At 36.0% G+C, this 25363-nt stretch overlaps 1 protein-coding gene across 3 annotated transcripts in view; it reads left to right on the top strand.

Annotated features, from left to right (window-relative positions):
- Window positions 1-25363, top strand: part of DTWD2 (DTW domain containing 2) — a 196649-nt gene that overhangs the window by 126055 nt on the left and 45231 nt on the right. The window lies entirely within an intron of this gene.

The raw sequence follows: 25363 nt of genomic DNA, 5'->3' as shown, positions 1-25363 counted from the left end.
GAATTCCACTTGATCATTTTATATTCTCCTTTTGATATTTTGCTGAAATTTTTATTTGAGGCCATTGAATTATAATTTATGTATTTTTTATACTTCTATTATCAGGTTTGAGTACTAAGATAGTCTTAACTTTGCCAAATGAATAGGAGAAATTTTAGTATTTCCTATGGCCTGGAATAGTTCAAATAATATTGGAATTCTTGCTTTTTAAAAATTAGAATGAACTCATTGGTGAAACTACCTGTTCCTGGTCTTTTTAAAAATGATAACTTTTAAACCCTTCTTTCAAGCTCTTATGGAAATTATTCAAGCTTTCTCTTTCTGTTTGGTTCTTTTTTTTTTTTTTTTTTTTAAAGATTTTATTTATTCATTTGACACAGAGAGAGAGAGAGAGAGAGATCACAAGTAGGCAGGCGGAGGGGGGGAGGGGGAAGCAGGCTCCCTGCTGAGCAGAGAGCCTTATGTGGGGCTTGATCCCAGGACCCTGGAATCATGACCTGAGCCGAAGGCAGAGGCTTTAACCCACTGAGCCACCCAGGCGCCCCTGGTTCTGTTTTTTAATAACCTTTTTTTAGTAACTTTTATCTTTTTGGGGTAATTATTCCTCTCCCTTGAGTTAACAAATTGGTTGCCATATACCTGAGTATATTCTTAAATACTTAATTTATTCTGAATTATGTCTTTTTTCCTTTCTAATCACTCACACACACACTCTCTTTTCTCTATGAGCATACTCAAAAGATGTTTCTCTGTTTTATTTAGCTTTTATTTTTTAATTTTTTTATTTTTTAAGATTTTTTTGTTTATTTATTTGACAGAGAGAGACAGATCACAAGTAGACAGAGAGGCAGGCAGAGAGAGAGGGGGAAGCAGGCTCCCCGCCAAGCAGAGAGCCCGATGCAGGGCTCGATCCCAGGACCCTGAGATCATGACCTGAGCCGAAGGCAGAGGCTTAACCCACTGAGCCACCCAGGCGCCCCTGTTTTATTTAGCTTTTAAAAGTATTAGCCTTTAGATTGTTTTAATGGCTATAGTACTTCATTTTTTCCTTAATCTGTGATTTTTATCTTGATCAGTTTCTTTCACCACTTTCAGCTCATTTTTGTGTTTTTGTAAGATTTTACTGTGTATTTTCTTCCTTTAGTAAGATTAGTGAGTTCCTTCTTTAATAATAAAAGGAGAGAAGACTGTAATATTTCTTCTTTTTCTGGGTTTGTTAATGGTAAGAAACCCGAATTGGAAATGAAGTCCATCAGACAATGGATGGGTTTGATTGGACCTCTTTAGGGGTCCCAGACTACATTTGACTTATGTGTCCCTTCAGGTTTTTTTTTTTTTTAAATAGTTAACATATAATGTATTATTTGTTTCGGGTACAGGTCTGTGATTCATCAGTCTTACACAATGCACAGCACTCCCCATAGCACATACTCTCTCCATGTCCATCACCCAGCCACCCCATCCCTCCCACCCACCCCCCTTCGTAATATTTCTTCTTAATATTACTTTCATTGTAGCTTATAGTTTTGGGTTGATGTATTCTTAGATCTATACCACTGATATGATTTGTAATTAGTTTTGATTTCTTTCTACCCATGGATTATTGATGACTTCTTTTATTTTTTTAAGATTTTATTTATTTATTTTTGAGAGAGAGTGAGCAAGTAAACATGCACAAGCAGGGGGGAGGGGCTGAGGAAGAAGCAGACTCCCCACTGAGCAGGGAGCCCAGATGTGGGACTCAATCCCAGGATCCTGGGATCATGACTTGAGTCGAAGCAACCTATTGAGCCACCCACTTGCCCTATCAATGACTTCTTAATTCTCAGGTGTTATAAGATTTTTGTCTCTGTTTTATTTTTATTTCTTATTTTGTTATATTGTGATAAAAGAACACTGCCTGCAATATTTTGAATATGTTTATGATTTTTGTGTGGGTAAGTAAATGGCAAATTTTTGTATCTGTTTTGTGACTATAAAAAATTCACATTCTCAAATTTTTCATTGCACTTTTATTTTTGTCATACATGAGGTATTTGATACTGAAAAAGGTAATTGAAAAGCTTCTGTTCATGTCTTTTAAATGAAGTTGACTCTTCATTTCTAGTAGCTTTTGTGTTATATATTTATCTGTTCTGTTGTGTGTATAGCAACACATGTACTTGGTGACGAATAACAGTGGAATCATGATTCTGAGATTCTAATCTCAAACTCTTTGTAGTTTTCATTCCCTTGGATTAAAATGCAGATACGGTTTTTAGATGAAACTCATCTATGCAAAACAGATGTAAAAAACAGCTGACGTGTTGAGTGCTTTGAATGAGCCAGTCGTAATTCCAAGTGGTTTATGCGTATTAACTCGCTCAAGTCTTCCCCAAAGTATTGTTACTGTCTTAGGTAACATACGAAGAAGCTGAGACACAGACATGTTCAGTAGCTTGCTTTAGATCACACAACTATTTCAGAGCAGAGCTGCGTCTTTAACCGATCTAGTTTTGAGCCAACGCTGTTGTCTTAACCAAAGCAGCACACTGAAAGGGAAGCTTCCATCAAGAATATTTACTGAGAATAGCTTCTGTAGGTTTATCTGGCTTTGTGAATATGCCATCATCCACAAGAACCAACTCCTACAAGGCAGGGATACTGTTAGGTTGCTGCACATTTTAGACAAAATTTATGTTGACATTACAATTAGATATCGCCCAACATACAAAGAAAGTTTATGGAAGTCTTATGTCTGTAGGTTTGGTGCAAATATTTGAATTTTTTTTTTCTTGCTTGTGCTGTGTCTGCATCTTTCATTTTGTGGTAACTACATGAGTACCATAGCAATGAATTACAAAGTCATATTACAAAGATTAAAAGATACTTTAAAATAAATAATTTACCAAATTCATTTTTTTCTTTAAATTGAGTAGAAGTTAAGGACATAGGTAAATGAAACAATTTTCCCATCCTACTGGACCATATATTTTTAATCACTTTTTCCTTTTCTCGTTTTTCCAAGCTAGAAGCAAATATCAGTGGATATTTGTTTAGCCTTGAAATGGGCCTATTACGACCATCAGATAAAATAAAGTGCTTAAAAGAAACATTAGCTAGATTTGACTACATGACAGAAAATATCACCATAAGCTAAAGTGAAAGGCAGATAGCTTTCTGGAAATCTGTGAATCAGATAAAGGCTTCGTAAGCTTAGAGTTCTTAGAAATGAATAAGGTAAAGGTGAAAATCTCCAAAAAATGGGCCATTAGAAAATAAATGTATTTATAAAATACCTTGGTAATTATATAGCAATGTGATACTAAGTTGTCAACTTTTATGTTGAAAGAGCTTCAAACTTTCAGAAAAATTTCAAGAATCATAACAAAGTTCCCTTGAATGCCCTGAAGTTTTACCATTATTCATTAATTGCCTAATCAGTCTCTCTTTGTGTATTTTATGCTTTTCTGAACCTTTTCAGAGTTAAGGAATAGGTATCCAAATTTACTTTTTGAAATTAAAATGTTGCTAGCTCTAGTAAGAGCTCTAGCAAAAGTGTCTGTTCCTAAATATTTTTTCCTAAAATTTTTTTTTGCCTGAAATTAAAAAAAAAAAATAGTGATTTAAAGCCTAACACAACTTATAAAAACTCATATATCCTGAGATAATTTCATCTTAATATACATGGGAAATATGGGTCATTTTAGGAATAATAATATGTATGCTTTTTTAGAGTGTCATACAATACATAGCCCAAATATATGAGTGTGGGTTGGTTAAACAAACCAACCCACTTTCTGGAAGTTGTTGCAAAAACCAGTGAAATCTGTATATTTACTCTTTCTTTAAAAAAAAAAAGTTTTATATGTATACATACACTTACATATTCACAGGTAACTAAGTTTAGGTAAAGAGAGAATTGATTTTTGAATGTAACGATGCTTACCTTTAGACATCTATAAAATGATGTTGATAATTGTTGTGATTTTATAGTAAGTTCTGAACTACCTCTTGTAGTAACTTTTGTTACTTTTGTAACACTAAAAAGATATGCTTATTTTTAATATATTCTCCCATTCTTGAAAAATTTCCCATTCATATATAATGATTTTTATTTAATTAGTAACTATTTCCCAGCTTTTCTGGAAAGAATTTTTGTTTTATTATGCAATAAACTTTCCTAGGGGCCCAGCTTTAATAAGTGAGTGTACAGTTAAGTTATAAGTAACATGAATTGTGCACGGGTAATTAACGACAGAGCTTCAACTCAAACTTGAACAAAAAAGAAAGTATACAGGTCATGTCACTAGGAAGCTGAGAACCAGTAGGAGCGGCTTCTGTCTTGCCCGGGATCTGGTTCTCAAGCAGCTCTCTCTGTTTTTGAGGATTGCTGCCCTTTGTGTTGGGTTTGATTTTTGACTTCCTCTGTGCTACTGGAAGAAATCTGTAGGAAGCAGCAGATTAGCCTCTTATTGGCTTAATTTTTTTTTTTAAGATTTTATTTATTTGACAGACAGAGATCACAAGTAGGCAGAGAGGCAGGCAGAGAGAGAGGAGGAAGCAGGCTCTCCGCTGAGCAGAGAGCCTGACGTGGGGCTCCATCCCAGGACTCTGGGACCATAACCTGAGCCAACGGCAGAGGCTTTAACCCACTAAGCCACCCAGGCGTCCGTGGCTTAATTTATCTGAACAGAAAGATGATTTCTCCTTCCAAGGGCAGAATCCTGAATTGTCCCATTGTTGGGGGTGGGGAGGATGGTGGTACAACTAATGACAGCAGGACCACATGAATCTGGAAATTTCTCCAAGGACGTGAGGTATTGTTATCAGGACTATTTAAAAGCATGGATAGGCAGACCAAAAACCCATAGATAACCAGACCACTATGTATCAGTTGTTTACTTGTAAAAGCATGTTTGTTTATATATTTCTTGGCTCATTCAAAATTAGTGCTGTAGAGCAGTATTTTAATATAATTCTCTCTTATGGTTTTGTTCACCAAAGGAAAGACAGAAATGTACAATGAAAATTCAGTACTTGTCTAAATCTTCAAATGTATAAATAATGTATAAATTAATTAGGTTTTATTTCTAAATGTAATTTGTCAGTTTTCTCATCTCATCAGTACACATATACTCACACATCTGCTTTTTGCATAAATTTGTCTTAACTGTTAGTCTTGGTTTAGCTGCTCCATTCATTTTCTGTAGTAGTAAACATTTTGCTGCAAATACATAAGAAAAAAATGGCAGAAAGAAAAAATCAACATTAAAATCCAAGGTATTGCTTTCTTTACAGAAAAAAATATATAGTCTTTTTTCCCTAAATAAGAGAATAACTACATGTAAACTTTGTACTTAACTGATGAATAAAAGAATTGTAATACAAAGCCGTTAAGTTGGCCTCTTCTTAATCTGGATTTCCAATATATCCAGACCATTTGGCAGTGAATCTCTTCCCTCAGAAGAATTTTACACAGGAGACTCTTGATCTTGGCTAGTAATAAATTCAAGATGAATATGGAAATATTTGTAGAGGCTCCCACCTTTCTTCATAAACTTATTTCCAGTGAGTTATTTGCATATCCTTGCTCTATTGCCTTTAAAACTTCCACTAAAGCTGTATTTCTCACTTGATAAGCCGAGCACTTTTGGGAGAACCCAGGGACTAAAACATTTTCATGAAAGCTGTTTCTTGTGTCTACATAGACCTATTACGGACTGGATTATGTTACATATCTAATCTTTTGTCTAATTCAAATTCATCATTATCCTCTAAATTTTTAACTGATATAGAAGATTGTATTAGTTTCAGCTGTACAACATAATGCTTTGATATTTGTGTTTATTGTAAAAGGACTAAGTCTAACATCTGTCAAGTGTTTTCTTTCTTGTGTTGAGAACTTTTTTTTTTTTTTTTAAAGATTTTATTTGTTTATTTGACAGAGAGAGACCACGAGTAGGCAGAGAGGCAGGCAGAGAGAGGGGGAAGCAGGCTCCCTGCCGAACAGAGAGCCTGATGGGGGCTCGATCCCAGGACCCCGAGATCACGACCTGAGCTGAAGGCAGAGGCCCAACCCACTGAGGCACCCAGGCACCCTGAGAACTTTTAAGATCTATTCTCTTAGCAGCTTTGACATGTACAGTATGGTATTATTAACCATATTTGCCATGCTCTGTGTTACATCCCCATGACTTACCTGCTGGAGGCTTGTACCTTTTGACCCTCTTCACTCATTTCGCCTCCCCTCCATCCTCCACCTCTGGCAACCACTGATCTTTTCTCCGCATCTAGGAGCTCATTTGTTCAGATTATTTTTTTTTTTAGAGTCAACCTGTGAGTGAGGTTATATGGTGTTTGTCTTTCTCTGTCTGACTTATTTCACTTTGTATAATGCCCTCAAGTTTATCCATGTTGTTCCAAATGACAAGATTTCCTTTTTTTAATGGCTGAATAATGTGCACTGTGTGTGTCTGTTTATGTGTGTATGTATGTACATATACACGCACACACATACATACATACCACATTTTCTTTATGCGTTCATCCATCTGTGGACCCTTATTGTTTCCATATCTTGGCTACTGTCAATAATACTGTGGTGAACATGGGAGTACAGATGCCTTTTCAAGTTTAGTGTTTTTGTCTTCTTCAGATTATCTTTTAATTCTCTCCAGAATTTCACGTTTGTTTACTTCTATTACCAGTATTGGGAGTTGGCTTATTTTTTAATACCCTTTTCCTTTTCAAAAGAAACAGGTTTTTTGTTTGTTTTTTATTTCATTGAATAATTTGTAAAAGATTCTGGAAAACTAGCACACAATACAGCCTCGTGGAGATACAGAGTCTGAATAGCTTATTTTACTTACTGTTTGTTAAGTGACTTCTGTACTGTGTCTTTCAATAAATATGCTTTAAATTAGTGACACAAAAAAGTAAGTATTTCATGTTATGGAACTTCCATGGGGCATAGTAAGAAGAGTTGAATGTTAAATGCAGAATGCCAGGGGTTTATAATGTCATCGATGATCTTTTTTGATCTTCACATATCTTTCATGGTTTTTTTTTTTTTGTTTGTTTGTTTTTTTGATAGACTGTATCTGTACCTCTGGATCTCTTCTGGCTCATGTGTTGGGGTGTTGTGTTCTCCTCATGGGTGATGAGGCTTATCTCCAAGTTGTAGATGGCATTGTATTTATATATAGAATTTGAGTTAACTTGCTTCTCTTGGGTATATCATTCCAGTTAGTAGAACATAAATTGATAGGAATTATGACTTGCTATATGTGAAAGGATAATTTAAAGAAAGTTACCAGAAATCTCTACATGAGAGGAGGCTGCCTGGCTCAGTCGATAGAGCATATGACTCTTGAAATCAGGGTCGTGAGTTCATGTTCTATGTTGCGCCTAGAGTTTACTTAAAAAGAAAAATAAAAAGAAATATGTGCATGAAATTCATTGCTTCCCTATTTCCATCTGTTCCTCATTGAGTTCTTAACTGTGAACTTACTTGCCTTCCTGGGAGAAATTCTCAAATCCTTTGACAGGTAATAATATAATTTTTGAACCAGAAGGATTCTTGTTTTTAAAAAGATTTTATTTATTTATTTAGCAGAGAGAGAGAGAGAGACAGCAAGAGAGGGAACACAAGTAGGTGGAGTGGGAGAGGGAGAAGCAGGCTTTCCACTGAGCAGGGGGGAATCCTGTGTGAGACTCGATCCCAGAACTCTGGGATATCACCTGAGCTGAAGGCAGAGCTTAATGACTGAGACTTCCAGGTTCCCCTGAACCAGAAGGAATCTTTTTTAAAGATTTTATTTATTTATTTGACAGACAGAGATCACAAGTAGGCAGAGAGGCAGGCAGAGGGAAGCGGGGAGGCAGACTCCCTGTTGAGCAGAGAGCCCGATGCCGGGCTCGATCCTAGGATCCTGGGATCATGACCTGAGCCGAAGGCAGAGGCTTTAACGCACTGAGCCACCCAGGTGCCCCCCAGAAGGAATCTTAAAGATTAATAAATTCTCAGCATTTCAGAAGGCAGGTAGCTAAAGGCCAGCAATAAATGACTCTTCTGAAGTCACAGCCAGTTATGGGGAGATCTAGGGGTATAATCTGCTTCTCCTGCATTCTAATTCAGCATTTCAGGCTATTCCTAGAATTTGCTAATTAAAAAGAAATTTATGTTGAATTTACTTTAATGATAACCTAAATTTATGATTTTATGTCACAAATCATTTGTCTAATGTAGTGCCTGAAATGTAAGGCGTTATTATTCTCAAGTGGAATAAGTCAGGTAGAGGTATACTACAGCAGACTGTGGAAGGAGGTGCTCTGCCTTCCTTGTCAGAGTGTGGTTCATGGACCAGCAGCACTGGCATCACTGGGAAGTTGCTTAGAAATACAGAATATCAAGTGCCACTTTAGAATTACTCAGGATCAATATTTTAACAAAACATCTGGGTAATTCTTCTGTACATTAAAGTTTGAGAAGCACTGCTGCACTAGGTATTTTAAAATCGACGTGTAATTCACAACCTTTAAAGGTAGGCCTTTGTAGTGTACAGTTCAGTGGGTTTTAGTATATATACAAAGTTGTATAACTGTCACCATTATCATATTCCACAATATTTTCATGTTTTTCAGTTCCTTTCCCCCCAAAAGCTCTGTACCCATTGTTAGTCCCCTTTTTCCTTCCCCCATTCACAAATGCAGGTGACCCACTGCTCTGTTTGTTGTCTCTGTAGATTTACTTACTGGGATATTTTCTATAGACAGAATTATACAGTAGGTAGCCTTTGTGTCAGGCTTTTGTGACTGAGCCACGGATATTTCAGAGTTGACCTATGTTGTAGCACATGTCAGTATTTCACTCTTTTTTATGGCTGAGTAATATTCCAGTATATGCATATACCACATTTTGTTTATCATTAGTCCGTTGATGGACATTTTGTTTGTTTCCACTTTTTGGCTCTTGTGATGATGCTTTTTAAAAAAAAATATTTTTATTTATTTATTTGATAGAGCTAGAGAGAGCAGAAGTAGGCAGAGCAGCAGGCAGAGGGAGAGGGAGAAGCAGGCTCCCTGCTCAGCAGGGAGCCTGATGTGGGGCTCAATCCCAGGATCCTGGAATCATGACCCGAGCCGAAGGCAGAGGCTTAACCCACTGAGCCACCCAGGCACCCCAGATGAGGCTGTTATAAATATTTGTCTGTAGGTTTTTGTGTGTCTGCCTTTTTTCAGTTCTTTTGGGTACATATCTGAGAGTAGAATTGTTGGGTCATTTAGTAACTGTTTGAACTTTTTGAGGAACTGCCAAAGTATTTCACAAGGCAAATGCACTATTTTATATCTCCTCTAGTGATGCATGAATGTCTGAATGATTCAATTTCTTCATTTCCGGGCTAACCTTACTTATGTCTTTGTGTGTGTGTGTGTGTGTGTGCGCGCGCGCGTGCATGCGCAGGCACATGCACACTTGCACACGTGTGTTTCCCTAGTGACTAATGATGTTGAGCATCATCTTTGTATGTGCTGATTGGTCATTTGTATATCTTTTTTGGAGAAATAGCTTTCAAGTGCTTTGCTGATCTTTAAATTAGCTGTTTTGCTTTTTTTTCTTTTTAAGATTTTATTTATTTGTTTGAGAGAGAAGGAGAGAGAGAGGGTGCATTAGTGGAGGGTAGGGGCACAGGGAGAAGTAGACTTCCTGATGAGCAAGGAGCCCTATGGGAGGCTTGATCCCAGGACCCTGGCATCATGACCTGAGCTGAATGCAGGCACTTAACGGACTGAGCCACCCAGTTGCCCCTTGTTATTTTGTTTTTCTTACGATTGAGTTGTAAAGCATTTTTAAAATATTCGTAGAATTCCCCATATTAGATATATGACTTGCAAGTACTTCCTCTTTTCTCTGGGGTATTCATCTACTTTCCTAATTGTGTTCTGTGATGCAAAAAAGTTTTTAATTTTGGTGAAGTCCAACTTATCTGTTTTTTCTTTTGTTTCTTGAGTACTAGGTGTTTAAATGCTTACAGAAAAAAAAGCAAGTTAAAAAAAGATTGGAGGCCCTAAGTATAAAAGTCAAAGAAGATTTCAGATTTGGGAGAAGGGCTTATGAATCTCTGGACACCAAATGCTAGAAATATTTTCAGAAGTTGAGAAGCTGTTACTCTGTTCTTAATTAATTTAATTTCCCAAACATTCCTGTATTAGTTATTATGTGTCACTTTTCTAAATACAAATATTGACTCATTTAAAATGATAATTTAATATGATTTCCATTGGGTAGAAGCAAAAACTGAGACACAGAGATGTTAAGTAACTTGCTTGAGATCACACAGCTAGCATGCAAGGGACTGGTAAAGAGTTCTGACATATGTGTTTAAAGTTTCTGTTTAAAATACAATGTTGATATTAAGGAGATGAAAGAATTAATCTATAATCTTAATTACAGAGAAAGATCTAGAGGCTCCTGTCTGAGAGCGTGTGGAGGAAGAAGGGTTAGGGCCAGTTTGGAAAATGGCAGCAGTTGGGGTAAGCATCCAATACTAGACCAATATGTTTTCCAGTCACTCGTATGATTTATCTCTGGGAATTAACTAAATAGACTTTATTTTTGTGATTTTAAATTAGACTTACCTATATGATCTTTTCCATATATTTATATACCTTTCTTAAGGGAGATTAGAAAGAGTTACACATATTTTCTCATGTCTAGGTGGTAATTATCATGTAACAGGTGTTGAATGTCAGTGAGATATTAAAAAATTTTATTATGGCCCACATGTTGTTCATACCTTTTGGACAACTCAATTCACAAAAAGACATAATTTCATGAGTCAAAGAGTCTACCTTTAAAGGAGGAGAGGGAAACTGATGATTCTTGATAGGTGTGGTAATACATACAATACTATTAACTGTTGAAAGAAATTGCTGGTTAAAGCAATAGTTAGGGACGCCTGGGTGTCTTAGTCGGTTAAGCATCTGCCTTCCACTCAGGTCATGATCCCAGGGTCCCGGGATTGAGTTCCACCTGGGACTTCTTGCTGTGGGGAAGCCTGCTTCTCCCTCTGCCTGCTTCACCTCCTGCTTTCTCTCTCTCTCTCTCTCTCTCTCATTCTCTCTGACAAATAAATGAATAAAATCTAAAAAAAAAAAAAAATAAATAAAGCGGTAGTTAATAATTCCCTTTGCCTCCCTTCCAGGTAACCTCCTAACTGCATTTCCCTCCTTGCAACTTTTTAGAGTTAAAAGTATCTTGCATTTCCTTCCAAAAAAAAAATTCTTTTTTGTGCTCATAAACAGTGTAACAGTCTATACTCAACTTCCAAGGTATGTGCACCATTCCCACGTCCTTTCACTGAGGCACCTGTGCTCTGTGCTCAGAAAGCCCTGAGCGAGCAGAAACATGAAGGTATTCACAGAGCATTGTTTCCCAAGGCCAGGTTACAAATTCTGAGCTCTAAGTCTCCTATATAGGGCTCAAAACTGGGGAATTCCCAAAGATGGTAACCATCATCAGCCAGTCTATGGTATTTTGTTACAGCACCCTGAGCTAAGACACATCTGTCAGTTAACAGGGAGAAATGCCCTCATGAAAAGGCAAATGGGAATGCAATGCATATTACATTGTTACTCAGAAAAGCTTTTTCAGCTTTTTACTCAAGTAGTTCTTTTCGCCCATTTCTTCTTTGGTTACCTGTGCTTTTGGTATCACATCCATGAAATTTTTGGCACATCTAATGTCGTGAAGCTGTTCCCCTTGTTTTCTTAGGAGGCTTTTAGCTTTGGGTCTTATTTACGTCTTGAATCCATTTTAATTTCTTTTTTGTGTATGGTGTAAAATACGGGTCCAACTTTAGCTTTTCCAGTACCATTTGTTGGAGATTGACCATTCCCCATCTTCCTGATCATCTCTGTCTCATTGTTTTCTGATAAATTTAAATGATTTTTTTCTCATGCATGTTTTATTTTTTCCTCAGTTTCATTTCTGCTTTTTAGAGTACAACACTATTTTTATTCTTTTTTTAAAATAATAGTTTTAGTATTTTTTCTCCTAACTTTTTTCTTTTATCGTCCTGTTATTTCAAAAAGTACGTGTTTAATATCCTTGAAAAGACAGAAAAGTTGTGGTCTAAATTTTTTTTCTCTCCACAATAAGTCTTCTCATGTGTTCTCTTTGTCAATTGTTTATATGTTTGCTCATTTATTCACTTATTCATTGATTCACTGACTCTTTTGTGCAACATGTATCTGTTGAAATGCATTCTCTACTCCATCGTCTACTCTGATTGTTTTTGGTTTTGTTAGTGGACTAGAGTAGACCTGATCTGTGTCTTCATGGAGCTTACAATTTATAGAGATTGACAATAATTTATTAGGTAACCACAAACATTTAATAGTAATTGTGGTGTTCCTGCCCAACAACCCCCCCCTTTTTGGTGTAGGGTTTACTGCACTGGTCTTGGTCTAGAATTTCTTACAGTTTCTTTGCTTGGGATATGGGTATTCTCATAAGGGCATTTTCTTTAGATAAACATAGTGCAGTTTTAATTTACCTGGGAGCACTATCTTGAAACTTAGCTTACAGCTTTGGGGATTAAGTAGAAAAAGGAAGCAGGGTAATTACCTTTCTTCATAAAATATTATTACATTGGAGATGGTTTACTTGATAATTTGGACATCTTAGCACTTAAGATGTAGTATGTGGTATAGGATGGAAGTCACTAGAAGAGGCAAATGCCCTTAAAAATGTGTATCTAACTTAGAAAACTTTTTATTTAAAATGAATATATGATGATAATCAATTGAAGAATATACAGAATATCATTTTATTTTGCATTAATGGAAAAATATCATTGCTGGGGGTTACCTGAAAACTGAAAAATAATAGGTTATATGATATCTTAAATAGTTATAGGTGTGAACACCACAGTTACATTTTCCTTATGAATTGTTACATTGGGAGAATTTTCATTGTAAAGTCATTTATCAGGAACGGCAAAAACAGTCAGTAATAACAGAAATTGAAATTTTTGTTTCTCGGGCATTTCTTTTTAGAAATATATATAGTGGGGCACCTGGGTGGCTCAGTGGGTTAAGCCTCTGCCTTCGGCTCAGGTCATGGTCTCAGGGTCCTAGGATCTAGCCCGCATAAGGCTCTCTGCTCAGCAGGGAGCCTGCTCCCCGCTATCCCCCGCCCCGCCTCCTTCGCCTCTCTCTCTGCCTTCTTGTGGTCTCTCTCTCTCTCTCTGTCAAATAAATAAAAATTTTAAAAACTTAAAAAAAGAAAGAAATATATATAGCAAGATAACTTTCTGTAACGATTTGTTATGGTATCTTCTTTAGATACTAAAAGAGAGTGTGATGTGGTAGTTCATTTGCCATCTGCCCTTGTTTTTCTTTGTTTGCATTTTTCTGTCTGTGCTATGTTGGAGTATAGCAGGTACATAGTCTCCAGTGGCAATTTGTTGAATTGTCCTTTATCATTTGCATTATTGTGCACACATGATAATTCTTCCGATGTGTCTGACTTGTGAACCCATTGTCAGCACAGTTTCCTTGTTTGGATCATTGTGGTGAATAGATGCATAATCATCGTGTCCTGGCATCATCCTTTTTCCTGTTTAAATTCTGGTTTGTAACTCTTATGGAATAAACTGTGCATGTTTAAATTGTTCAGTTTGCTAAGTTTTAACACATGTTTGCACCTGTGCAACCAGGTTCATCAGGGTGAAGATAGTAAACATGTGCCCATCACTTAACAAATTTTCTCAAGCTTTGTCATTTTTTTTTTTTTTTTAGATTTTATTTATTTATTTGACAGAGAGAGACACAGTGAGAGGGAACACAAGCCGGGGGAGTGGGATAGGGAGAAGCAGGCTTCCTGCTGAGCCGGGAGCCTGATGTGGGGCTCAATCCCAGGACCCTGGGATCATGACCTGAGCTGAAGGCAGACCTTAACCACTGAGCCACCTAGGCAGCCCGAGTTTTGTCATTCTTTATTCCCCTCTTCTCCCGTCCTGAGACAACCAGTGATCTATCTGCTACTATCAATTAGTTTGCATTTCCTAGAATCTTATATGAATATAATTACACATGAATACCTTTTTTTTTTTTTTTTGGTATGACTTCTTTCACTTGGCCTAATCATTTTGCAGTTTATTCTTTTTGGTGTGTATCCAAAGTTCATTCTTTTTTATTATGCCTTGCACTTTATTTATGTGGGCATCTGTTGATGACCTTTGGGTTGTTTTCAGGTTTGGGCTATTACAAATAACGTAGCTGGTGCATCATTACAAATCTTTGTATGGATGTGTGCTTTTTCTTTGAGTGGTTTCACCTAGGAATGGGATGCTTGGATTCATGTAATAGGTGTATGCTAGACTTAAAAAAATTTGGGGGTGGTGGTGGTCAGTTTTGGAAAACTATCAAACCGTTTTCCGAAATGGTTTTACCATTTTGCATCCCTTCAGTAGTTTATGAGATACAGTTTCTTCACGTCCTTGATAACACTTGATATGGGTAGTCTTTGATGTTTTAGCCATTATAATAATTGTATAGGGATATCTTTTGTGGCTTTGTTTTGCATTTATCTGATGATTAATGATGCCTAATGCCTTTTCACCTGCTTATTTGTGGTGTGTCTTTGGTAAAGTGTACATCAAATCTTTTGCCCATTTTTAAATTGGCTTCTCTGTTTTCTTAATGAGCCTGGGACTTCTCCACCCCCCCCCCCCCCTGCCCTTCCACTGCAGGCCCTTGAGTCTGAGAGTTCTTTATGTATTCTGGGTACAAGTCCTTTATTATGTATGTGATTTGCAAATATTTCCTTCTAGTCTGTGGCTTGTCTTTTCATTTGCTTAGCAGAGAGTCTCTTTGGAAATGCAGAATTTCTTAATTTTGATGAAATCCAATTAATGCATTTTAAAATACATGTGGTTGATTTTTAAGGTAAGGAATCTACCAGAGAAGTCAGCCTATTTTACCTTTATGCATGAAGAATGGAAAGAGATAAAGTTTCCAAAATTTTTATGGCTAACAAAGCTGTGCTCCAGGTATTTAAATCTTCAGAAATAGAAATGAGAGATAAAATCCTATTACCAGGACATTCACTTATCAATCAAGACAACCAATTAAAAAAAAAACCAGATTTGTTCAATAAAGGCTTTAGTCCGAGGACATGCTAGGACTCTTTGGCTCCAGATGACTTGAGAGACTCCTTCATTACAAATAAGCAGTTGAAGGATGGTTTTATCACAGAAAATAGAACATAGAACAGGGTGATTATTACATTTGTAACTTAACAGTCTCTATACTAGACTTGTATCCTTGTGAATGCTTTCAGTTGTGTGTTATTAGGACAGGTCCTCGGACTCCGAATGTTTTGCCCTCGGCAGAAGGAGCCTGAGCATCTCTTTTTATCTCTCTGAGATTCCTTTCACTAGCAATTACTAACTAGGAGGGCTTGTGTTCTCCAAGATAAATCAGAAATTCCATTAGTTACTTGGTCCTTGGAGGAAAGAGCAAGGCTGAAAAATATAAATATTTGTAGGATGAAATAAAAAGGGAAATTTTATTTTAACAAATCAAATAGCGGTAAATAATGTTTTATCTACATAAGCACATGACACATATGTAGACAATTATAAACATACACACAAGTATATAATGCAGCTATTAACAAAGGTACTTTGTCTTTTGAGATTTAAATAAAATTGTCTTGTGTTCCTTATCAACTATGCTGCAGGAGTTTTCTGCAAGCATATTATGATCTCTCTTGTTCTGAGTTCCTACTCATCGTACATGGATTCAGCCTTGTGTCTATCCAGATATGGAAGATTGGCCCTTTCCTAGTTCACCCCACATCACATAACACAGAGAGTTCATGTTTATATATAATAGACACTAATGAATGCTGGATTAAATGAAGTTACAGGGCTTGCGGAGGGGTGGAACAAGGTGAGCGATTTAAAATGGAATGTTCAGTAGCCCTGTTCTTTCTCCACGCACTTCTGGTTTTTTGCCATAATCCACTCTCCCTCTTTGTCTGTCTGTGTCTCTCTTTCTGCATGTCTGTTTCTTCTGTTATCCCTTCTCTTACCCTTCCACTTGTCATTGCCTACAAATTCAGTGGAGATTTAGGTATGTCTTTGATTCATTATCTCTTTGTAGATCTCATTTTGTGGGAGGAATTTCCCTGAACACAGGCAGAAACCTTAATGTTAGCTGGTTAAAAAACAAACAAAAATGCCTTTTTTTTTTTTTTTGGCTACATTAATGTGTATGTTAAAAATATGGTACAACAGTTAGAATATATTACTCTGGAACTAGGTTTTTTTTTTGTATGTGACATATTTTGGATCTTTTGTTTGTGACACATGTATGATAACTTATGTAACCATTCCTTTTACTGGACATTGAAGGTATGAGTACTAAATTTTAGTGAACATCTTTGAACACAGTAGCTTTTTGAACATGTGAGAATTTTTATTAGACTCTTAGAAGTGGATTTGGGGTCAGAAAGTATGTACATTTTATATTTTGGAAGATACTGGCAGAGCAGTTTCCACTAATAGTCCAGGAAAATATCTATGGCCCCATACTCTCAGCAGTCTTGGGTATTATGTCATCATTTTACCTTTTGCTAATGTGATGGTATAAAGTGGTATATGATTATTATTTCAAATGTCTTTTTAATTGAATCACCTATTCTTGCTGTAATTCCAAATTGAAATAGACGCTAATGGTATGCATACAAAGATGTTCATTATAATCCTAAATAAGGCAATGGATTTTGATTCTGTATTCTTTGTGACATAATTCCATCCTAATATGTATGTAAAATTATCTAATATAAATGTTACATTTTAAGACAAAATGTTTTCTCTTTAGCTCTTTTATTTCATTTGATTGAATTTCAAATATGCATTAATAGATGGGATTATGATGATGATAAATATGGCAGAGATTATTATTACTATTATTATTTTTTATTTTTTTTAAATTTTTGGTACATAACTTTACCTTTCTGGGAAACTCAAATTTATTTTTAATGGGATTTTTGTCTTTGTAATGACAGTGCATGATGTTTACTCAACGTTTTAAAAAAGATTTATTTATTTGAGAGAGAGAGCGAGCATGCTTGTGAGTGGAAGAGGGGCCGAGGGAGAGGGAAAAAGAGAATCTCAAGCAGACTCCCTGCTGAGTGTGGAGCCTGAAACAGGGCTTGATCCCACAATGCTGAGACCATAACTGAGCCAAAATCAAGAGCTGAATGCTCAACTGACTGAGCCACCCAGGCACCCCTGTAACACTCAACTTTTTTTTTTTTTTTAAAGATTTTATTTATTTATTTGACAGACAGAGATCACAAGTAGTCAGAGAGGCAGGCAGAGAGAGAGGGGGAAGCAGGCTCCCCGCTGAGTAGAGAGCCTGATGCGGGGCTCGATCCCAGGATCCTGAGATCATGACCTGAGCCGAAGGCAGAGGCTTAACCCACTGAGCCACCCAGGCGCCCCAACACTCAACTTTTAAACCACATGTAGAGGTGTTCACCATGTCCTTTAGATAGTTAGCTAGAGATTTGGTGGTCCTGACACTTTCCTTGAAAATTCTGATAAGCTTCAGAGGACCAGATCATACTTGGTATTCTCAAAGTATTTTATAGCCGGACTCAAGTGCTGCTGAGTTTTTACTTGGTAGAATTGGAATCCGTCTAACTTCTTAACAGTGATGAGTATTCCCACTAGATTATGGTTTATAAGTAATGTTTTATGAAGGCTGTTTATTTTTCTTTAGTTACTGTGATGTACAGTGTCCATTTCTCTCATAATTTATGTCTTTATCTTTCGAAAAGAAGAAATGTTGTCGACATTCTTTGAACTTACAAAAACACATTTATAATCCTTACCAATTATGTAGCAGTTGTTTTTCAAAGTTATTTAAAATTTATCCTGTATGTTTCCCAGGAAAAAAACTTTTAGGCAATATTGTTCCCACTATGTTGTAAGAATACTGACTGAGGTTTTATCATTTTGGCCAGTGAAGATTAGTAACCACATTTTTGGTGAAAAAAAAAATGGAGTTTTATGATGTACTGTTTTTACTATAATAAATTTAAAGATATTTTTGATGAAAGCAAAGATAAATTAGTAATAAAAACTGGTGTCCATTATAGTATGATAAAATATACAGATGCACCCAAAGGATATAGTCTCATGTCAAATATATAGAAAGATTATATAGTAATACAAATATCTATGTATATGGCATAAAAGGATATAAACAAATTTTTGATGACTTATAAGCTTAGAGCATCTGGTCCTTTGATATCATTAACAACTTTGATGCAATCCAAATCTCGAGATCCATATGGCAATCAATTGTGTATACACCAAAGAAGATGTCTCAGAAATTATTATAGACTTATGAGTTCTAGTAGATTTTAAGTCTACTGTGAATAATGTGTTTGTTACCAGGCATACTTTTCCCAAATGGATGTTTGTAGAGGTGATTGTGATTGAAAACACTATAGTTCTTGGTTTTACGCTCTCCAGTGATCAGAAACATTTTAAACTATAAACAATATGTTCTCCAAGTGTGAAAAAGATCCATTGAGATAATTATGTTGAAGAAAAATAATGATAAATGTTTAAATATAACTATGAGTTTGACAGTAACTATTCAGTATCACCTGAAAAAAAAATTTTTTTTTGTTTATAGAAATCTGGGTACTCTTACCAGTTTATGATTTATTATTTGATCTTTATTTGAGTATAAATGGGTTACAGTTGTCATATATTCATGTGGTTTATATTTTAGCTATGCACTCCCACAGATGAACCTACTTATATTTCATCCATCCTATTAATATTTATTGAGTCCCTACTTTGTTTTAGGTAGTATTCAATACAAAGGATACAGTTAAAAAACTCTTTTTGCCTTTGAACATTTGTTAACTGATATTTCAAGTAGCACATTTGCAGCTTTTCACTGTTCATAACTTCATCAAGTTAAATAATTATCTTTTCATGAATTATTTTCTCAGGAGAATCACTGGATACAGTGATATATATTGATATAGCATAAGGTAAGAGAAGGTATATTGTTATGTGATCATATAGACAAATTCTTAGAATATGTTTCATGGTGAATTGCCCCAAACAGAAATAATAAAAGGGAGATAAGTATAAATCATTAATAAGAATGTAAGATTATAGTGAACCATCGCAGTTTAATTTTGAGTTTAGCTTGTGTTAAAAATAAATATTCCTAATGAAGTCATTTTGATCTCTTGATGATCTGAATTTGTAATCCACTTTATGGATAATTAGGGCACACTTAAAGAACTTGTCTAGCTTATGTTGACAGGTCTCAGACACAGTTTACAGCCTGTTGTCATACTTAATCAGATACAGTATATCACTTTTGTTCAAACTAACATGGTATACTGCCATATATGCATACCAGCATATAGCATTTTCCCCAGTTACATAAAAGGTGTGACTTTAGGCGAGATAATGAGCTTTACACAGAATTGTATCATATGCATTTTGGTCTCTGTTTCAACTTGATCCTCAGTGAAAATCAAATTGTTGAAAACTGAACTGGATTGTAAAATCAAAAATTTGCTTTTCCCCAAATTTGATTGTTTTATGCTACTATTTATGTGTTTAAACATATTTATGTGTTTAAACATAAACTATTTATGTGTTTTAACATGATTTAACATTTGACAATGTTAGATTGTTGGACATACTTACGGTGCAATGTGTGTTCTCAGGCATTTGGACTCCTCCCCTCCCTTTTATTCAGCATTTAGGATTTTAAGAGAGGTCATACGTTGTTGATAATGTGGTTCTCAAAAAAATGCAGGCATGTGATGTGGTGAACACTGGGTGTTACATGCAACTAATGAATTATTGAACACTGTATTAAAAACTGATGATGTACTGTATGTTGGCTAATTGAATTTAAATTAGAAAAACCAAAAAATACAGGCAAAATATCTTAGAAAGTATATAAGCTGGTACTATAAGGTATGATAATCTCTAATATAAATAGTTATAGTTTTAATTTTATTTGCATATTTTATTTTATAATATAGTTAAATCCTGGGGGAAATGTAAGATATATGTGAAAAAATACTTGGGTAGTGATAACGATTTTGAGATCCTTTGAGTATTTTTTCCATCACTGGTTTTTGCTTATAATCTATTAACTCTGTTATCCAGTCCATCTTAAGGAAAAATACTTTATCTTTTTATATGTCAGAATTATGACTATGCTTCCTGGGTGGATAAGAGTTTTTCTTTTCTGCAAACTGAGATATCCTTTTTTTCAGTTCATTGCTGCAGTTTGCCCTCATTATCTTCATAGTAATACCATGCCTGCTAAGCTTGCACAAAGTTTTACAGCATTATTTTATTTACAGTTATTTGTTTAGAGATGTTCCTATGACAGTAAGTAACTTAAATTTGCTTTTAATGTATTTTAAGTGGAAACATTTCTAAGGTCTGTAGGCTAAAAAGTATAAGAATGTTCATATTAACAGAATTTACAAAAGCCTCAATTCTCATCAGCAACAGAATAAATTGTAGCATATTCATTGGAATATTCCACAGTGATAAAAATTAAATAATGAGTAACAGGATGAATGAATTTTATAAACATAATATTGATATAAGAACTGGCAGAACTATGGTTTTAGAGGTCAAGATAGAGATCAGTTTCTTTTGTGGTGGTAGGAGGGAAAAATGAAAGGAAAGGGGCATGTGAGGTTTCTGAATTCTGGTTATGCTCTGTTTCTTGATTTGGGTAATGGCTTCAGAGGTGTGTTCACTTTGCAAAGATTCATTTATGATTTGGGCCAACGTCTCTGTAATCAAACTTTATTTATACAATACAATACAATACTTTATACAATATAGTAAACTTGAAGAAGAAGTTTGTATATACAGTTGATCCTTGATATTTGTGATAGTTAGGTTTTATAAAATTGCTGTGAACACTGAGTTATTGAATACTGAGCCATTGGCCATAGGGAAAATATAGGATTAGTTTTCTACAAGCCTCTGGTCACAACAGGTTTTCAGTCAGTCAGTGTATAACCTTGTTTTATGTGTGTTTTTGTTTACAGACACCTTATTTAATACATACCTTGATTGATGAACTGAACTCATGGCCAACAGCACTATATGACTCATGCCTGAATGAAGCTTATCTAGCACACATATTATCTCTATTGGGCACATCACAGTCTTCTTGTGCTTAGCAACACTAGAGAGTACTTTATTACTATGCTGGGGGCCATTTTAAGCGGTGAAGTCACTAAAAGAAAGCACAAAAATACACAAAATGTTGCACTTAATACACTTGAGAAAAGGATACTTGTAAGGTAAGCAGTATGAAAGCAGAAAAATACGGTGAAGCATCACTGTGTTTTACTTCAGCTGGGGTAATGTGTGCTTTGGGCAACTGCATTTTCCATTTTTCTATGCATGAGCATGTTTGCAAATGACAGTGAACCCTAGAGTACTGATCTTTACTTAAAAATTAATTTTAGCAACGAAATGAATTTACAAATACAGAATCTATAAATAATAAGGATTGACTCTACATGATTCCTGCTGTTACCTGAGTAAATATTTTTAGGTCAAGTATGCAAGAGAGCTAAGAATAACTTTTTGTCTCCTTGAACTAAATATTTTTAATGGCAATTTGTGTGATTAAAATTAGAATAATTCTGGGGCCTGGGTGGCTCAGTTGGTTAAGTGTCTGCCTTTGGCTCAGGTTATGATCCTGGAGTCCCGGGATCGAGTCCCACATCAGGCTCCCCGCTTGGCAGGGAGTCTGCTTCTCCCTCTGATCCTCCCTCTTCTCATGTGCGCTCTCTCACATTCGATCTCTCTCAAATAAATAAATCTTTTATAAAAAAATAAAATTAGAACAATTATTTTTTTGCATCAGATTACCAGTTTTCATAATAATCCTAATTTTTGATGACAAGCTTTATTAGATTTAAAATTTTACCTTTTGATTTTATGCTGCTCAGGAGTTCATTGTAACATTGCAGGTTTGCTTTTGCCCAGTAGCAAATGACCATTAAATTACTATTTTCAAGTAATGTAATGTGTATTTTTCAGAATAAATTCTTATCAAGGTTAACCTTTAGGAGACTTTAAATATGTCGTATACAAGGCTGAGGTTAAGAATTAATTTTCAAATAGTAATTTTACTCTGAAGTTATTTGTGATGATGCATATTTCAAAAAGTAATTATTTTTGGTACATTTGGTTTCACACACTGAAGCTTTTTAACCTCTTTTAAGTTTTTCATAGGAATAGAAGCTGTATCATCTTAGATCAGGTCAGGCCAGTGACTTGTACAGCTTAGTATACTGTTTTTTTGACAATGATGTGATCTCTCGTTCCGGTTATCTATTGCTGTATGTACACTAAGCAATTCACATAGTAGGCTCAAGACTGCTATTCTTAGTAACATGCTTGCAAGAGTGGTTAGCCTCTGGGAATGTGAATGGTAAATAGTTTCCTACACAGATATAAAAGTTTCCATAAATGATAGTGGCTCGCTGTGCTTAAACTCTGTGCAAGCGATGTGGTATTTGGTGACTGTGTGCTGTTCTCTGGGGGTCTGAAATTTGGTATGTTCCAGGCAGAAGGTGCCTACATGCCTGACTTCCAGTAAAGACCTTGGGCACTGTGTCTGTAATGAGCTTCTCTGGTGGACAGCATTTCACACAGGCGGCCATAGCTCGGTGCTGGAGGACTGAAGTGTGTCCTTTGTGACTTCACTGGGAGAGGAGTCTTCGAAGCTTGTGGTTGGTTTCCTCTGTGCTCCCCCCTGTATCTTTTCACCTGGCTGATTTTTCTTTATATTATTTTGCTGTAATAAATCTCAGCTGAGTTCTGTGAGTCCTAGTAAATCACTGAACCTGTGGGTGGTTTGGGGGGACATACAAATCCTACAAAATTTGATATCTTATAGACAACCACCATTGTATTGCATCTCACAGTTTTGTTGTTGAGGAATTCAGTCATGGTTTGACTTGGTGTTGGCAGAAGTTACTTGGTGGTTTTCATCTAATGTGTACTCTGGACTGGAGGGTCTGTGAGCTTTCTGCACATATCTGGCACTTTGGCAGTGATGGATGAAAGGCTGTATTCAGCTAGGATTGATGACTAGAGTGCCTATATGTGAACTCTGCCATTAGGCCCGACATGCCAATTAAGAAATCACACTACCCTGAGTAGGTGGATCATTTATTCATTTATTTTAGACATCTGAAGTAAAAACAAACAAACAAACAAAAAAAAAACCACAAACCCCCCCCCATAGGTTTTTTTTAAAAGGTTTATTTATTTGAGAGAGAGTAAGAAAGATGGAGAGATGGAGAGAACCTCAAATAGACTCCCTTCTGAGCACAGAGCCTAATGTGGGGCTCAATTCCACAATCCTGAGATCATGACCTGAGCCAGAGAGTCAGATGCTCAACTGATTGTGCCACCCAGCCTGTGTTTTTTAAAAAAGATTTATCTATTTATTTATTTAAGAGAGAGGCGGACAGCATGGATGAGTGGAAGAGGCAAAGGGAAAGTGAGGGAGAATCTCAAGCTGACTCCATGCTGAATGTGGAGCCTGACATGGGGCTTGATCCCAAGACCCTGAGATTATGACCTGAGCCAAAAACCAAGAGTTGGAAGCGTAACCAGCTGCGCCACCCAGGCACCCGAAGATAGCCTGTATTTTTATTCTTAGCTAGAATACTTGAAGTAATGTATTTTGTGTATCACCACATATTTTATGAAGTTGTTAATTCCTTTTATGTTTCCCAGACCACCTTCTCCAAGTTAAGGAATTTCTTTGTGTTCTGCTGAATAATTCTGTATTCGTGTTATCTATACCCTATGTGATGTTATTAACATGTAATATATTCTCTTGACTCTTATATTTATCAGCAGAATATGTTTTTATTATATCCTCTTTAGAGAAAAACTCTTTTAGTTGATTTTATCCTATTCCTTCCCAGATTCATTTTTTTTATTTGAAAATGAAAAATCTGACCTGCGTGCAGTATGATGGGCTCAGATGCACCATAATGTTTATTCTCTAGAAGAACTATGGCAGCATGAATTCCCTTTGCAGAAAATATTATTGCTTTTTATGACTAGAAATTATTCTTACTTAATATGGAAAATTGCTCAACCTGTGATGAGAAATGTTTCAGGTTTGTCATTCCAAGAGACCTCATGGAGCCTTTTTTAATGGATAACATTGAAACATTCTTTCACGGTCTCCATAGTTATTATGTATTTTAGCTCATAGTTTGATATTTTCACATATGAGTTCCTTGAGAACTCCCAAGTGAATGTTATTCAATTCTAATTTATTTACTTAATTATTATTATTATTATTATTTTTAAAAAGATTTTATTTATTTATGTGAGAGGGAGAGAGAGAGCGAGCAAGTGAGAGCAGAAGAGCAGGGGGAGGGAGAAGCAGACTCCCCAGTGAACAGGAAGCCTGATGCGGGGCTTGATGCCAGGATGCTGGGATCATGACCCGAGCTAAAGGCAGGCGCCCAGCCAATGGAGCCACCCAGGCGCCCTCAATTCTAATTTATTGTTAATGACCATGTTTATTTTTCAGTATTAACAATAAATGATATCTCTATGGGATATTAATGCAAGTTAGAAAATAATTTAGCTTGTATTGTGTAATATCATTTTAGCAAATTGTAAGGTTGTTTGAAAGAGTATTATTAGTGGTCCAATGTCATAGATAAGGAAGCTGAGGCTTAGGGTGTTTTACTAAGCTTGAAAATGTAAGAACTGAGATGAGAATGGAGGTCTTAGGACTGCAAGTCCCATTGCTTGTCTTTGCTGTCCTTGAGTGCCCATTCAATTTTAGGAGCACCAGTGCTTCCAATCTTAGTCTTAGTGTTTGGATTTTTTGGGGGGAGGGGATCATCTTGATCAGGATAGGGTAGATATTAGGCACTTTACTTTCATCAGCTTTGGACAGTTGACGTTTTGAGCTTGATATTTGGATACTTAGGGTGAACCCTGAACATATATGGTTACATATAGAGTGCTTTCCCTCACTGAGAATGGCTCAGTGTAGATGACTGAATTTCAGCCTTGATTTCTGATTTAGCATTCCATTTTCCCCAGGGGGAAATCCCTACCTTCCTAATTCTTGCTCTTAGAAATTGGGTCACAAAAGCTCCACCCAGTGGTTGGAATCTTAATCCAAAGAAGGATCATGATGGTGCCCCTCTGATTCTTCTGATCTGTCTGAATCAGTAGGAGGAGGGCTTTTGGCTACTTACCCACCACTCCAGTGCCTCTAAAGACACGGT

This window comes from Martes martes, assembly GCF_963455335.1.
Source record: "Martes martes genome assembly, chromosome: 5".
Classification (NCBI taxonomy): Eukaryota; Metazoa; Chordata; class Mammalia; order Carnivora; family Mustelidae; genus Martes; species Martes martes.
This window is presented reverse-complemented; position numbering and strand designations above follow the sequence as displayed.